Genomic DNA, 17,554 nt, shown 5'->3' with positions numbered 1-17,554 from the left:
CTCAAAATTTGTATTACTTTCAAATACTATATAAAGTTATTTTTTTAGTTACTTATAATTTTTTTAAAATTAGGATATCTTTTATTATTTTCTGTTGCAATATATATATATATATATATATATATATATGTATATATGATAAAATATGTGCACTTTTTAACATTTAAATCATATTAGCATAATATTATATATATAAATTATATTTTAATTGAAATATGCGTCATAATAGTTTATCTAATCTTCATTAATATATTATATTTTATTAGTTTTACAATTATAAACAATTCTTAATTTAAGTGTTAAATTTTTATAATATATTTTAATATTTTATGTTTATTTTAAAATAAAATATATGTGTATTGTATGAATTACTAAACTAATATAATATATATGAATATGAAATATATAGTAAGTTATTTTTTAATTTTTTAAGTTTTAATTATAATTTTAAATAAATTACCAGTAGGTACTTTAACTTTAAATACATAAAAAATATTATTTTATTGATCATTTCTATTTATAAAATATTCTAAATAAATAAGATTTAATTTCATATTAATGTAACTTGAAATTGTTTAAATGTTTTGAGATTTAAAAGTTGAATATAAAAGCTAATTTTTCATTACACTTTTATTATATGCATTTAGGAATAATAAATAAAATTTTAAATATATATTTATTTAGAAAACCAGAACAAAACATATTATAAAATTTATATTATTTTGTACTCGTTAAATAAACGAAATGACATCATTTTACAAATAAAAAATAAAAGAATTAACGGAACAATTTACAATGATTTAATTATGATAAATAATAAATTAATAAAAATTTAAATTTTAGCTTTTTTTTTTATTCTAAACCAATTTTTTATATCTACACAAATCCTCTCCAACACACGGATAATTTATCTCTTATATGTCATTATTCTCCATTGAAATCTCAATTTACAAATAGAGAGCAAAATAAAACGAAACATTATACACGTTGATTCATCAATTTTATTTATGATATAGTAATTCGTACAATGTTTAATGTGCAGATAGCCTATAGAATTTGATAACTTGCTTTATGCATTTCTATGATCAACAACTTAAAAGGGGATAAACAGGAGTCATGTTTGGTAAATAGACTCCAATTCTGCTCCACCCTGGTTTTCATTGAACATGGCAAAAATAAAAGCATCCAAAGGTTGACCTGGCCTTCTTGGTGTGCCGCTATTATCCTGCAATTGATTTAGCAAGTTTTGGTTAATGGTTTGTGCATTTTGTATGGTTGTGTAAGGCTCATTTCCTATAGTAGGCCAACCAACTTCTCCTATGATTATACCAACATTGTTTGCTCCTAACTTTTCCAATGCTGCATAAACTGAATCAACCATTGCATCAAATAGGCTACAATATTTCAAGTCACCATCAATTACAGGAGTTGTGCCTTGAAATGAGGCATATTCAAAGGTTATATGTGATGGATCTGAAGTGTAACTATAGTAAGGGTATACATTGACCATAAGGGGTGCACCTGTTTGAGCAAGAAAAGTAGTAACACTCTTCATAACATTCACTATTTCATTTGTGAATGCCCCAGCTGATGGAGGGAAAGAGGAAACAAGGCCAAGCAAATAAAATGATGTGGTCACCTTAGAGGTAGTTAAGCCTGTTAGAGAGAAGAAGAAGAAACTAAAAAATACTTTTATTACTGAATGAAAAACTTAGTACAAACAAAAACAAAAATAACCTATATATAATACTAAGTCCTAAGATCTTAACAAAATATGGTTAAATACTGATTAACAAAATAACAAACTACTAAACAAAATTATATGTTTAGTCCTTCTCCTTGTTATCCCCCTACAAAGTCAATGTGGATTTTTGTTTCACATTGAGTTTTGGTCTTAACTCCAAAAAGATGTTTGATGAAGGTGCCTTGGTGAGTAAATCTGAAACTTGAAAACGAGCTAGTACATGTTTAACAATCAATTCTCCTCTGGCAACCTTCTCTTGGATATATCATAAATCCAATTCAAAGCGTTTGGTTTTGCTGTGCAAAATTGGATTAGCAGAAAGAAGCACAACTCCTTGATTATCACACCAAATCAGTGGAACTCTAGTCATAGGAATCTGCAGTTTAATGAGCAAGTTTCGGATATAAGCAATTTCTGAAACTACTGTTTATAAGGATCGAAATTCAGCTTCAGTACTTGACTTGGATACCATTATTTGTTTCTTTGCTGTCCAGGAGACAATGTTATTTCTTAAGTACACACAATATCCAAAAGTTGACCTTAAGTCATTAGGATTTGAGGCTCAATCACTGTCACAGAAAGCAGAAATGTTAAGATAATTTGTTTTGTTAAAATGGAAACAATAATTAATGGTGCCATTTAAGTATCTAAGTATCCTTTTTACAGCAGTCCAATAAACTTCAAGAGAATTATGCATGAATTGACACAATTTGTTGACAGGGTAAGCAATATCTGGTCGAGTGATTGTAGCATATTGCAATGCTCCTATTACGGATCTGTATAATTAAGGATCTTGAGCTTGATCAGTGCCATCAACTAGAAGTTTAGTTGAAGGAGTAAAAAGAGTTTTTATTAACCTTGCATTTGACATATTAATATTTGTTACCAAGTCTGAAATGTACTTTATTTAAGAGAGCTAGAGGCCACCATTTGAAGCTGGTTGAACTTCTATACTAAGTAAATGATGCAACTTGCCTAGATTTTTGAGAGGAAATTTTGCATTGAGTTTAGCTATTAAGTTGGAAATTGCTTGACTAGAGCTGTTGGTGATAATAATATCATCTACATACATTAACATGAATATTATAAAGTGTTGTGTATGAAGAGTGAAAAGAGATGTGTCACTTCTGGTTTCCTTGAAGCTAAGTCTATGGAGAGTTGAGCCAAGCTTTTGAAACCAAGCACGTGGTGCTTGTTTTAGACCATAAAAAGCTTTGTGAAGTCTGCATACAGTGTTCTCATCACCATTACTGAAACTTGATGGTTGTTTTGTATAGATTTCCTCCCAAAGAGTGCCATTAAGAAAGGCATTATCAATGTCAAGTTGATGGATTGATCAGCCTCTTGATAGAGCAATGGAGAGGACTACCCTGATGGTGACTGGCTTGACTACAGGGCTGAAAGTTTTTGTATAATCAAGCCTTGCCTATTGTGTAAATTCACAGGCAACCAATCTGGCTTTATGTCTGCTGATTTTACCTTCAGTATCATACTTTATTTTAAACAATCATTTGCAGGTAACAGCTTTCCTACCGGGTGGAAGTTGAACAAGACTCCAAGTTTTATTGTGTAAGAGGGCATTATACTCATCTTGCATGGCTTGTTTCCATTCTAGAATGGCGAGAGCTTGTGTATGATTGGATGGTTTCTGTAGTAGCAAGAAGAACTCTAGGTTTAAAAATTCCAGCTTTGGCTAGAGTAGTCATGGAATGAGTGTTGTGGATAGTTTGAGATATGGTGAGTGCAGGAACAACAAAATTAGTTTGTGGTAAAGTAGATGAAGTTGTCTCATGGTTGATTTGAGCAGAAACAGATGCAGATGTTGCAAAATTTGAATTCTTAAGAGGTATACCTGAACAAGGAACAATATCAATAGGGGTCCTGGGAGGAACAAAATTAGTAGTTACCTGAGAAACTGGATGTTGTTTTGAGACCACTGGAATTGTAAGCAACATTGTCACTGATTGTACATCAGTGGACATGTTAATAGCGGTTTGAACTCTATCTTTGTAAGAAAACTCAGTTTCATAGAAAACTATATTTCTTGCCACAATTATTGAACCTTTACTAGTGAGGCACTTGTAACCTTTATGTTGAGGGTGTAGCCAACAAAAGTACAAAGGCTAAATCTAAAATCCATTTTATGTTTGTTGTAGGTCTTAAATGTAGAAAACAAGCACAGTCAAAAGGTTTGAGAAAAGTATAATCAGGTGATTTGTGAAAAAGCTTATGAAAGGGTGTCTGAAACTGAAGATTAGGAGTAGGCAATCTATTGATGACATAATTAGCTGTGGCAAAAGCATTTGTCCAGAAATTAGAAGGTAAATAAGAAGAAGCTTACAAGGTAAGACTAGTCTCAGCTACATGTCTATGTTTCCTTTCAATAGTACCATGTTACTAATGTGTATATGGACAACTTATTCTATATATAATACCTTAATCTGTCAAAAAATTTAGTGAACACGTATATTCTTTTTCACCATTTGTTTGAACATACTTAAGTTTTCTTTGAAATTGATTTTCAACAAGCGTTTTGAAATGTTTAAAGTGTGTAAAAACTTCAGATTTGTTATGCATAAAGTATAGTCATGTAAACTTAGAGTAAGCATCAATAAAGTTTACATAGTATCTATATTCTAGTCTAGAAGGTAAAGGTGAGGGACCCTAAACATCAGTGTAAATAAGATCAGGGGGAATCGTATAATTAGTAGAAGCATTAGGAAAAGGCAAAACATAAGACTTACCAATACAACAAGAAGTACATGTAATATTTGTTTTATTGAGATTTTTCACAGGGATATTACACTGTCTCATGACATATGCATAGATCTTATTAGAAGCATGAGCAAGTCTACCATGCCAAACATCAAACACAGTACCTCTATTTTCAACATTAAAAACACAAGATTATATAGGAAGAATTTCAGAATTGTTTACGGGCCTATCACTAGAAGTTAAACCATGTGACTTTGCAGAAAAGCATGTTGAAGGATTGGCAAGTTTAACATGCTAAATATAAACCATTCGTAAGTCTCACTTAAAGAAGAGTAGTCTTGGTTTCCTGAGATTTAACAAGACAAGTGTCCGTGTGAAACTAAAAAAAAACCTTGTTTTCTTGAGTAAATTGAGAAACACTTAACAAATTCTTTGTAATTAAAGGCGCATGCAAGATATTTTTTAGGATAAAATTTTGATCAGTAATATTTGACTAAATATAAGAAGTACCAATATTAGAAATTCTTATACCTGATCTATTACCCATATGTATCTTCTCAAAGCCAAAATACTCAGTTCATTGTTGAAGATTATTGATATCAGGAGTTAGATGATTAATAGCTCTTGAGTCAGGATGCTAACTAGCATCATAGAGCAAGTGTTGGGCTGAAGTATTCATGGCTTGCATAGCAACCAGATTTTGACCTGTATTATGAAAAACAAATGTATTTGAGTTTTGATTTGGATCAGATAATTTTTTATCATACCTGTGCCAACAATTATAAGCTGAGTGGCCCATTTTGCCACACAGTTGGCATTGAATTTTGTTGTTCCTTCAGCTAGTATGCTGAAATCTACCTCCACGAGCACAACCACGACCTTGAAATCCTCTACCTCCACCTTGATTGTTACCACGACCACAGTTATTTGAGTGATTTCCATGTACAAGATTGGCTTGCATGTTGGTACCATCAATTTTTTTCACGATTCTAATCTATCTTCTTGAGCCATTAGCAGAGCCTCTATTTCTTTAATGGTGTAAGGATCTTTTCGAGATATAATGGAAGTGACAAAGCCATCATATTCATCAGGAAGCCCATCGACAATTGTATCAAAATATTCTTCAACACTCAAAGGAGCACCAATTGCTGCAAGGGTATTTACAACCTTCTTGATTTTCAAAAGATACAGAGTGATCGAGGAAGTTTTCTTAATGGATCGCAACTGAATCTTGAGTTGCTTGATTCGAGCACACGTTTGGGAAATAAAATAAGTATCAAGGGTTTTCCAAATTTGATAGCTCCACTCACAACCTACCATTCGAATCTTGAATTTTGCTTCCATGGATTCAAGAAGCCATGATTTGAGAATAGCATCATGTTGCTCATAATCTTCGAAAGCTTCACTCACTTTATCTTTGACCTTATACTCCGTAGAATCGTATTTAGGAGGGATCGATGCATCTCCATGAATGAATTTCTTCAATTTGTATCCCTTCATGGTGGATTCAGTTTCATGTTTCCATGTGAGATAGTTGTCTTCATCAAGACGAAAGGGAATGGGGGTGGAGAAAGTTTGGACGAGAGATTTTTGAGCGAAAGCAGAAGTCATGGTCACACTAGAGTTCTTGATACCATGTTAGAGAGAAGAGAGAAGAAGAAGAAACTAAAAAATACTTTTATTACTAAATGAAAAACTTAGTACAAACAGAAACGAGAATAACCTATATATAATACTAAGCCCTAAGATCCTAACACAATACGGTTAAGTACTAATTAACAAAATAACAAACTACCAAATTATATGTTTAGTTCTTCTCCCTATTAAAGCCAGTAGAATTTATTGCATTATAAATGTTTTGCATGGCTTGGGGACCTAGAATTATCTCATTTCCCACTGTAATCCATTAGAAAAGTACATCATCCTTGTAAGGGACAACATTAGTATCGATCCATTAGGTAGCTGCTTCTGGGCTTGAGGCTAAGATTTGTACATCTTCATTTCTCACTTCAAGACTCACTTGCAAGTTAGACCCTCTTAATGATTCCAATACAGCAGGGCTTGGATCAAAAAGTCTTAGAAGCTGAATGGCACACCTCTTGTAAATGTGTTTACGGTGAAAAAGGACAATTTGTGAACAAATAATCCAAGAGCAATTTGGGGACTGGATTTAGGTTCTCTTTGAGTTATTTTAAGTGTGTTGTGATTCAATATACGTCATAAAACAAATTGTTAAGCAGGAATAATATAAAACTAAATTACAACGTAGAGGTTTCTACAGAAATATGCTCAAACAAGAACTGAAATTACATGAACGGAAAGCAAAGCAAATTAAAAGTAAATGCAAGAATGTAAATAATGCAAGAAAATAAACTTACAACTCCTAGCAATAACAAACAATATAGTGAGTTTCTTGGTAGCTGGTGTTGATGGCCTTTTTGGTAACACTTGACAAGCAGACCAAGTTTCGATGTAGTAATTTGATATCGTCCTCAGGGATTTGTTGATAATAGTAATTTCCTTTCTTGTTGTATATAAAACTATAAAAATGTGATAAAATATTGATTTGTTCTAAAATATATAAAAGCAACAAATTGAAGTTTAGTAGAAAACCTTATGCAAGAAGAGATCAGATTCAAATATACTTTCTAACTCTTTTATCTTCATTGAATAAACATGATTTCAATTCTATTACTTCCACGTTCATTACATAACTTAACCAGATCCCTCAAAATTAAGTCCTAAGGTAATTAATCTTACAACATGATTCCTCTATGTTTTAAGATTAATACCTTGCATTAAGAACACAACTTGAACATATATGGCTAACAACCCCAAGTCTATTCCTAGTACAAGTGATTATTAGGTGTGTGATTCAATTCGGGTTTTCAAAAGTGTTTCCCAACAGAATTCAAAAGCCAAAGATCATAAACCGGGTGATTAAGCCGAATTAAGCATTAAGAATAGAATCACACTCAAGTAAATAAATTGAAAATCATATAAACTCACGAAGTAATTGAGTTAGGAGTTATATTGAATCCAATCCTAAAGAAATTAGCTACTCATAGTGAGGGCCATATCAAGATGTAGACAGAAATTACAATGAGAAAAAGTGAAGACGTGATTCTTGTTCTGAAGCGATCCTTCCTACGTTTTCTGTTGCTCCATTCTTCCCCCCTTTTCTTCTTCCTCCCCAAAGGTCCTTCTTTCTTTTTTTTTTATCTATTCTGCTCTTCCCCCTCCTTTCTCTTTCCAGCCGTTTTTCTTTTATGGGTCTTCAAAACAAAGAGAATTTGAACAGATTTTAACTCCACGGCTATAGCTATGGATTCACCGTTATAGTTGTAGCTTTGGCTTGCATTAATTCTCTCACAGCTGTAGCTGCAGATTCATGGCTTTGGCTGTAGCTCTCTGGAATCCTTTTTTGTTGCACAATTTCATGGCTGTAGCTGTGGCTTTGGGGCTGTAACCTTGAATTTCAGACTTCACCAAATTCTGCACAAAAGAGAGATATTTTAAAGGAAAACACTACTACTTTTGTGACTTCTTCAATTAGATTAATTCATACAATTGGGAGTTAGATATACCCAGAATTATTTACATTTCAACCAAAAACTGTGCTAAATTAATGATATAATATGAATTTCTAGCACTTAACAATTCCCCCCAACTTACTCTTTTGTTTGTCCCCAAACAAAACAAGGACAACCACAAGCCAACTTGCAAATTGCTTTTTTTTTTTCAACAGAAAGAAAGTTCATCAATCAATTCACTTTCATAGGACCATCTTTAACTCACTTGAAGTTCTCCCAAAAATCAATCATACTTAACCACAGAATTCACATAACAATTCAAACATGAACACTACAAATCAGTGACCAAATATGATTCTCACAGTGTATAACTCTCATGGGTGAGTGTTTCTCTCTTTTCCACTCATCATTTCTATGAACATAAACATTGATATCATCTCTCTACTATCACTCTTGAAAAGAACATTAAGGATCACAAGGACTTTTGAGGGTTATAATGGGGCCTAGCTAACAAGGAAAGACATGGTTTTTCTAGTTAAACAAAGTTCCAACTCTAGAGAGCAAAATGAACATGAATAACATCAATCAACAATGTTTCATTCTCTTCAATTTTCAACTCCAATCACATTTCTCAGTCCAATTTCTTCCTTCAAAGTTCACTCGAACTCTCTTAATAAAATTTTTCTTTTTAACTCATTGTGGAGAATCCCCTCTCTATTTTAAAATTTATGTACACTATTTTAGCTTCTCTCTTTCTTTTTTTTTTTCTTTCATGAAGCTACTTTTGTCATAGTTGTACCATGATAACACTAGGGAGGTAATTCTCACTTACAATTTACAACATGCTAATTCTTTTCTCTTTCCTTCAACCTTAACAAACTTCACTCCTCCCAACTTAACCCAAATTCATCGTCATCAAGCTCTCTAAGGTTTAGTAAAGGTAAAGAATTAACATTTTTGCTTAGGATTAAGGGTTGAATAAAGTAGCAGGCTCAAACAGGTTTCAAAAGGATTTTTCTCATTTCAGGATAGTTGTTTGGCTTTGGCTTCAAAAATTTTCAATAAACACAATAAAATGCCTTGATCCTTTCCAAAATTTCTTATAAGAGCAACCATTTCAAGACTCAACCAATGCAAACACATATACTATGATGATGGCTCTCAACAATGTTATAATATGTATCAGGTTAGGGACTCTCACTCACTAGCTTAGCTAAATGATTCAATCACTGATCTTTCATGTCAAGTTCATGAAATGCTTATGAAATTCCATGATCATGCACAATTAATAGAATGCAACCACAAGATGAGCATTAAAGCATTATTTTTTAATTTTTAATTTTTTTTTAATTAGAAGTAATAACATTATTGAAAAACAAAAATTTTAAAATTGCAAGAAATGTAAATGCAAAAATTTAAAATTACAAGGAATGTAAATGGTAAAACTTTTTCTCAGAAGTTTGATGACTCAGAGCCATCCTCTTCCTGATCATCTTCTTCCTCATCTTCATGCTCTGTACCTTCCTCCTCCATCTGATCTCCAGGCTTCATAGTGTGGGCTCCACACTCTTGCACTTCGTATTGTTGTGTTCCACCCCCTCCAGAAAAATTAGGACTGTCCCCAGGCCATAGAATTTGTTCAGCAAAAAAAATACGCACTTTCGCTATAGCAATGGCTTTGACCGCTGCAGCACTGGATAATATTACTTTTGTGCCAAAAACAGAGAGTTGACGCTATAGCCCTGAAATGAGCGCTACAGCGCTGGATACAAATTAATTGGACAGAGAGTTGCAGCTATAGCCCTGAAATGAGAGCTACAGCGCTCATATCAGCAACTGCTTTTAAGCTATTTTTCTGATAAAACGGCTGCAGCCATGAGTGAGGGCTACAACTATGAAACCCAAAAAATATGGAATCTTCAATCTTTGTCCTCCTACCCTCTCTTTCTACCAGCTTTAATTCACGCAATTAAACATACTAACATAAAGCAAATCACACTAACTAATCATCTAACAACAATGCACAATCTATATAAATGCATATCAAATTAACACACTAACTTACATACCTTTAACCAAATGCAGATCAATACTTATAAAGATGCTCAACTTTCACAACTAAACAAGCAAATGCACAACTAAAATGACTTTGACATTCAACACACACATACTTAATCACACAATATGGATAACACAAACTCTAATTCACACATAATTAACCCTAAACATGCTAATTTAATGTCTTTAGCTTGACATTGCTGCATGATCAAATCTCTTTGAGATGTGTGATGGTAATGATCTTTTCAACTTCACCCCTCAAATAAGGTTTGAGTCTTTGACCATTAACTGTCCATGTTCTTCCCGTGGCAGGTTCTTCAAGTTCAATTGCTCCATATGGCTTAACAGATTTAACCAAAAATGGGCCTGACCACTTTGATTTGAGTTTGCCTGGAAATAACTTCAATCTAGAATTGAATAACAAAACTGATTGACTAGGTTGAAAGTTCTTTCTCACTATGTTCTTGTCATGATAGGCCTTTACTTTACTCTTGTATAACCTATTATTCTCATAGGCCTGCAATCTCAATTCCTCTAATTCATGCAACTGAATTTTTCTTTTTTCACCAGTTGTCTTCATGTCAAAATTCAATGCCTTTAAGGCCCAAAATGCCTTATGCTCCAACTCCACGGGAAAATGACACGCCTTACCATAAACCAGCTGAAATGGAGTCAACCCAATTGGGGTCTTGAATGTTGTTCTATATGCCCATAAGGTGTCATCCAGCTTCATGGCCCAGTCTTTTCTTGAACTAGCTACAGTTTTCTCCAGGATCTTCTTTAATTCTCGGTTGGAGACCTTAACTTGGCCATTGGTCTGAGGATGGTATGGTGTAGCCACTCTATGCCTCACTCCATAATGCTCAAGTACTTTTCTCAGTTGAGTATTACAAAAATGTGATCCACCATCACTAATAAGCACTCTTGGAGCACCAAACCTACAAAATACATTTTTCTTCAAGAACCTAATGATAGTCTTGGCATCGGCCTTTTGAGTAGCACTAGCTTCTACCCATTTTGATACATAATCCACAGCTACCAGTATGTATTCATTGGAATATGAAGATGGAAGTGGACCAACAAAATCGATCTCCCAACAGTCAAATAATTCAACCTCAAGGATAGTCTGTAAAGGTAACTCATGTTTTTTTTGAAATTCCACCTGTTCTTTGGCATTTGTCACAACTTTTGCAATGTTCATGAGCATCCTTGAAGAGAGATAGCCAATAGAATCTTGCTTGTAAAACATTGGCAGTTGTGCGCTTACCATTGTAGCGGCCACCATATAGAGAATTATGACAATGCCATAGAATATCTTTGCATTCACTTCCTGATACACACCTTCTCAATAAACCAGCAGCTCCTATCTTGAACAAGTAAGGGTCATCCCAGACATAGAAGTTAGATGCTTTGAAGAATTTCTTTTTCTGGTGCCAATTGTATTCTTCAGGAATGACTCCTGCTGCCTTGTAGTTGGCCATATCAGAAAACCAGGGTCTTTCACTCACCGCAAATAACTTTTCATCTGGAAACTCCTCCAAGACCTCACCCTCCTGATTGGTCACTTGTTCATTTACTAGTCTTGATAAGTGATTAGTAACATGATTCTCACAACCTTTTTTGTCTTTGATCTCTAAATCAAATTCTTGTAACAATAGAATCTACTGGATCAACCTAGGCTTGGAGTCAGTTTTTGTCAACAAGTACTTTATAGCTGCATGGTCAGTATACAGTGATTTTCGAACCAATGAGATAAGAACGAAATTTTTCAAGTGCATACACTATGGCAAGTAACTCTTTCTCAATTGTTGCATAATTTACTTGAGTTTCATTTAACACTTTACTTGCATAGTATATGATATGAAAAATTTTATTCTTCCTTTGACCCAATGCTGCTCCTATTCCATAATCACTAGCATCACACATAAGTTCAAAATCATAATTCCAGTCTTGTGCTATGATTATGGGAGCTGAAACAAGATTTTTCTTTAGCATTTCAAAAGCTTTTAAACAATCATCATTAAAATCAAATTTAATGCTTTTGAGAAGAAGATTACTAAGAGGCTTAGCTATCTTGGAGAAATCTTTGATGAATCTTCTATAAAAACCTGCATGCCCCAAGAAGCTTCTTATTCCTTTGACGTTGGCTGGTGGTGGAAGCTTAGCAATGACCTCAACTTTGGCTGGATCAACCTCTATTCCTCTTGTTGAGATTTTATGCCCCAGCACAATTCCTTCAGTCACCATAAAGTGACACTTCTCCCAGTTGAGTACTAAATTGGTCTCCACACATCGCTTCAGTACAGTGTTTAAGTTTTTCAAGCAAACATCAAAAGAGGATCCAAAAACTAAGAAATCGTCCATGAACACCTCAATGCATCTCTTAAGTAAATCAGAAAAATAGCTAGCATACATCTCTGGAATGTGGCTGGTGCATTACACAAGCCAAATGGCATCCTCCTATAAGCAAATACACCAAAAGGACATGTAAAAGCTGTCTTTTCTTGGTCTTGAGAATTTAATGCTATCTGATTGTATCCAGAGTAACCATCTAAGAAATAATAGTATGACTGACCAGCTAATCTCTCAAGCATCTGGTCCATGAAGGGTAGGGGAAAGTGATCTTTCCTAGTGGCCTGATTGAGCTTCCTGTAGTCTATACACATATGCCATCCTGTCACCGTCCTAGTTGGAATCAGCTTATTTTTCTCATTTATCACAACTGTCATACCCCTTTTTTTAGGAACAACTTGGACCGGACTGACCCAAGCACTATCTGAGATGGGGTAGATCATACCCGCTTCTAACAATTTAACCACCTCTTTTTTTACTACTTCCTTCATGGTAGGATTCAGGCATCTTTGAGGTTGGGCGACTGGCTTATAATCTTGCTCCATGTATATCTTATGCATACAGTATGAAAGACTAATTCCTTTCAAATCTGCTAAAGTCCACCCAATAGCACCTTTATTAGCCTTAATCACCTCAATCAATTGATTCTCTTGCTCCTTTGACAAATGACTGCTAATAATAATTGGCTTCCCACTATCACTGTCCAAAAAGACATATTTCAAGTGAGATGGTAATTGCTTCAGTTCTAGCTTTACAGGTTGCACTTTCTCATCTTCCCTCACATCTTCTTGCAAATGAGTATTAGTAGAAGAACTTGCACCTTTATTCAAACTATCAATACACTCTTGCACTTCCTTGTCTAAAGTCTCATCAAACTCCTCATCAGCATCAAATAAAACTTTTTCAAGTGGTGATGAGTTCCTAAGATTGCCTTGAGCTTCCAAGTACACATCATCCAATACATCAACTCTAAAACATTCTTTGGTACCTTTTGGAAACTTCATTGCTTCAAACACATTAAAAATAACCTCATCATCTTGAACTCGCACCTTTAGCTTTCCGTCATCCATGTCAATGATAACTAGGGCGGTCTTCATGAATGGTCTACCTAGAATCAAAGGAACCTCTGCATCCTCTTCAATATCCATTACTACAAAATCCACTGAAAACATGAATTTCTCCACCTTTACTATCATATCTTCAACTATGCCATGTGGAAGTTTCACTGATCTATCTGCTAGCTGCAAGGTCATCCTTGTAGGACATACCTCCACATCTCCAATTTTCTTTATCATCGACAAGGGTATCAAATTGATACTAGCACCAAGATCTAGAAGTGTCTTTCCCACTGATAAATTTCCAATAGTCACTGGAAGAGTGAAACTGCCCGGATCTCTGGATTTCTGGGGTAAAGACTTCTGTATAATAGCACTGCACCCTGCTTCAAGCTCCATAGTTTCCTCTTCAAGAATACTTCTTTTCTTGGTCAACAAATCCTTCATGAATCTAGCATATGTGGGCATTTGTTCCATAGCTTCAGTGAAAGGAATGTTGATCTGGAGCTTCTTCATAATATCCAAAAATCTTGCAAACTGTCTTTCTTTCTCTTTCTTTGATGGTGCATGAGGGTAAGATAGGTCTTTAATAAGAACTGTCAAAATTACCTCCTTGCCCTTCTTCTTACTCTTTTCTTTTTCTACACCACTCTTTTCTTTTACTTCCTCTTTTTCATTTTCTTTTTCACTCTCACTCTTATTATTTATATCTCCACCTTTATTATCTTCTCCATCTTTCCTCTCAATCTCTTTCTCAACCTCACCACCCTGCTCATGTTCTTCTATCTTCTCACTCACTCTAACATCACTACCTACCACCTTACCACTCCGTGTTGTGATGGCTTGGCATTGCTCCTTGGGGTTGGTCTTTGTGTTTGTTGAGAATGGACCTTCAAACTTGTCAGCTAATTGTTTCGCTAGCTGACCCACCTGAACTTCTAGATTTTTTATGGAAGCCTCTGTATTCTTCTGGTTAGTGATAGATACTTGCATAAATTGATTCAGGGTGTCCTCCAACTTGTTGGTCCTCTCATGAATAGAAGGATAAGAAGCTTGTTGCTGTTGTTGTGGAGATCTATTGGAGGTTTTTGCTTCATTTCTCCATCCAAAACCTTGGTTGTTATTAGCATTATTTCTCCAGCCTTGATTTCCCTGCATGAAATTATTAGCATTCAAATTCTGGGAATTAAAATATCCTCCTCTTGGTTGATTACCCATATAATTGACTTCCTCTTCATTGGTAGTTTCTGAACAGAACCCATTTGGATGATCTCCTCCACAGAAATCACACTTAAGTTAGGGGGATTGTATGGCATGGAGTTGTTGTGGCAGCTTAGCCATTTGTTTTGTCAAGGCTTCAATCTGCTGGGTTAGCAACTTATTCTGAGCAAGAATAGCATCATGAGTGTTCAACTCAATGATTCCTCTTCTTTGAGATTAATGTCTTCCATGTTGTGCTTGTTGATCAGAGGATGCTAATGACTCAATAATCTGCATGGCTTCATCAGGATCTGCAGACATCATAGTACCACCAGCTGCTGCATCTAACAACATCTTCACTTCAGGTTTGATTTCATTGCAAAAGAAGTTCAGTTGTGCTATATCTTCAAACCCATGGTTAGGACATTTTCTGAGCAATGATTTAAATCTCTCCCAGGCTTCACAAAATGGCTCATCTATGCTTTGCCTAAAAGTAGTGATCTTAGCCTTGGCTTTGATATACTTGGATGAAGGGTAAAATCTGTTAACAAATTTGTTCTCCACATCGCTCCAGCTGGTCAAACTTTGATTAGGATGAGATTGTAGCCATATTTTAGCTTTGCCTGTCAAAGAAAAAGGGAACAATCTTAAATAAACAGCATCTTCATCACCTTCTGGAATACCCACTGTACTACAAAGCTCATAAAAATTAGACAAATGAGAATATGGATCCTCATGGTCAAGTCCAGTAAACTGTTGTGAGCTAACTAAGCTGAGGAAAGCTAGTTTCAATTCCATGGCTCTGGAAGCAGTAGGAGCTACAATACTAGAAAAATGCCTTGGGCCTTGTTGTAGAGCATAATCACCCAATGTCCTTCTTGGAGGTCTACCTATTTCAGCCCCACTATCATAATTTGTTTCTTCTTCAGCCATTTCTAACTCACGGAACGGTTGCTTGGAAGAAATTGAAGAAGATGGACAAATTAACTCTTGCTGTTGTTCTTGGAGTGTCTCTAACTGTCTGATCCTTCTTGTTCTACTATTATTTCTCCTTGCCGTTCTCTCAATCTCAGGATCAAATTGTAATTCTTCGGCTGGAGTTTTTCCTCGCATATAAGAAATCTTAACAAAAAGGGTAAATCCAAGTAACAAAATAATTATATATACCATAAATATTCACAAACTTAACTAGTAACAAAACTTAACAAGAAATGAACGTTACTAAATATCTGTGCCAAATCTCCGGCAATGGCGCCAAAAACTTGATGACCTTTTTGGTAACACTTGGCAAGCGAACCAAGTTTCGATGTAGTAATTTGATATCGTCCTCAGAGATTTGTTGATAATAGTAATTTCCTTTCTTGTTGTATATAAAAATATAAAAATGTGATAAAATATTGATTTGTTCTAAAATATATAAAAGCAACAAATTGAAATTTAGTAGAAAACCTTATGCAAGAAGAGATCGGATTCAAATATACTTTCTAACTCTTTTATCTTCATTGAATAAACATGATTTCAATTCTATTACTTCCACGTTCATTACATAACTTAACCAGATCCCTCGAAATTAAGTCCTAAGGTAATTAATCTTACAACATGATTCCTCTATGTTTTAAGATTAATACCTTGCATTAAGAACACAACTTGAACATATATGGTTAACAACCCCAAGTCTATTCCTAGTACAAGTGATTATTAGGTGTGTGATTCAGTTCGGGTTTTCAAAAGTGTTTCCCAACAGAATTCAAAAGCCAAAGATCATAAACCGGGTGATTAAGCCGAATTAAGCATTAAGAATAGAATCACACTCAAGTAAATAAACTGAAAATCATATAAACTCACGAAGTAATTGAGTTAGGAGTTATATTGACTCCAATCCTAAAGAAATTAGCCACTCATAGTGAGGGCCATATCAAGATGCAGACAGAAATTACAATGAGAAAAAGTGAAGATATGATTCTTGTTCTGAAGCGATCCTCCCTACGTTTTCTGTTGCTCTATTCTTCCCCCCTTTTCTTCTTCCGCCCCAAAGGTCCTTCTTTTTTTTTTTTTTTTATCTATTCTACTCTTCCCCCTCCTTTCTCCTTCCAGCCGTTTTTCTTTTATGGGTCTTCAAAACAAAGAGAATTCAAATAGATTTTAACTCCACGGCTATAGCTATGGATTCACCGCTGTAGCTGTAGCTTTGACTTGCATTAATTCTCTCACGGTTGTAGCTACAGATTCATGGCTTTGGCTGTAGCTCTCTGGAATCCTTTTTTTGTTGCACAATTTCATGGCTGTAGCTGTGGCTTTAAGGCTGTAGCCCTGAATTTTAGACTTCACCAAATTCTGCACAAAAGAAAGATATTTTAAAGGAAAATACTACTACTTTTGTGACTTCTTCGATTAGATTAATTCATACAATTGAGAGTTAGATATACCCAGAATTATTTACATTTCAACCAAAAACTGTGCTAAATTAATGATATAATATGAATTTCTATCACTTAACAGGTGTCTGGCGCGATGCAGGTTTTCAGCGTGCAGAGGTTTTAAGTGCAGGTGTTTGGGTGCAAAAGGTCGTCCTCTAGAAAGTGAAACTTTGACGTATTTATAGGCAAGGGAAACTACTATTGTTCTCCTTTTTTCTCGATAAATGCATTCAACTGTTGCCCATTATCCACGACTGGCTCTGATCATGCTATCGGTTGTGGTCTATTGCCCATGATCCTTCTTCGTATTGTTATACTTTCGTTTGGTGGTAACTGTTGGTAACTGCTTATGAGACTTGTAATAACTTTTGAGTTTTATCATGACTCTTAAGAACTTAGAATTTTTTTCTTTTTTGTTTTCTATTTTTTGAGCAGTTCTGAGAGAAATCTAAGAGGCTCATTTAGCATTATAGACTTAGA

General features: G+C 34.6%; 1 non-coding gene and 1 pseudogene across 1 annotated transcript; one reads left to right on the top strand and one right to left on the bottom strand.

Annotated features, from left to right (window-relative positions):
* Positions 1-1,085: 1,085 nt before the first annotated feature.
* On the bottom strand, positions 1,086-7,126 carry LOC113862507 (annotated as a pseudogene).
* Positions 7,127-15,066: 7,940 nt separating this feature from the next.
* LOC113864055 lies at positions 15,067-15,172 on the top strand. Its single transcript, XR_003504661.1, has one exon. It is a non-coding gene; the product is annotated as a small nucleolar RNA R71 (small nucleolar RNA).
* Positions 15,173-17,554: the final 2,382 nt, after the last annotated feature.

The sequence above is a fragment of the Abrus precatorius genome, unplaced genomic scaffold (genome assembly GCF_003935025.1).
Source record: "Abrus precatorius isolate BTA unplaced genomic scaffold, Abrus_2018 Scaffold3, whole genome shotgun sequence".
NCBI classification, from domain to species: Eukaryota; Viridiplantae; Streptophyta; class Magnoliopsida; order Fabales; family Fabaceae; genus Abrus; species Abrus precatorius.
The sequence above is the reverse complement of the archived record's forward strand: the minus strand, read 5'-3'. Positions and strand labels throughout refer to the sequence as shown.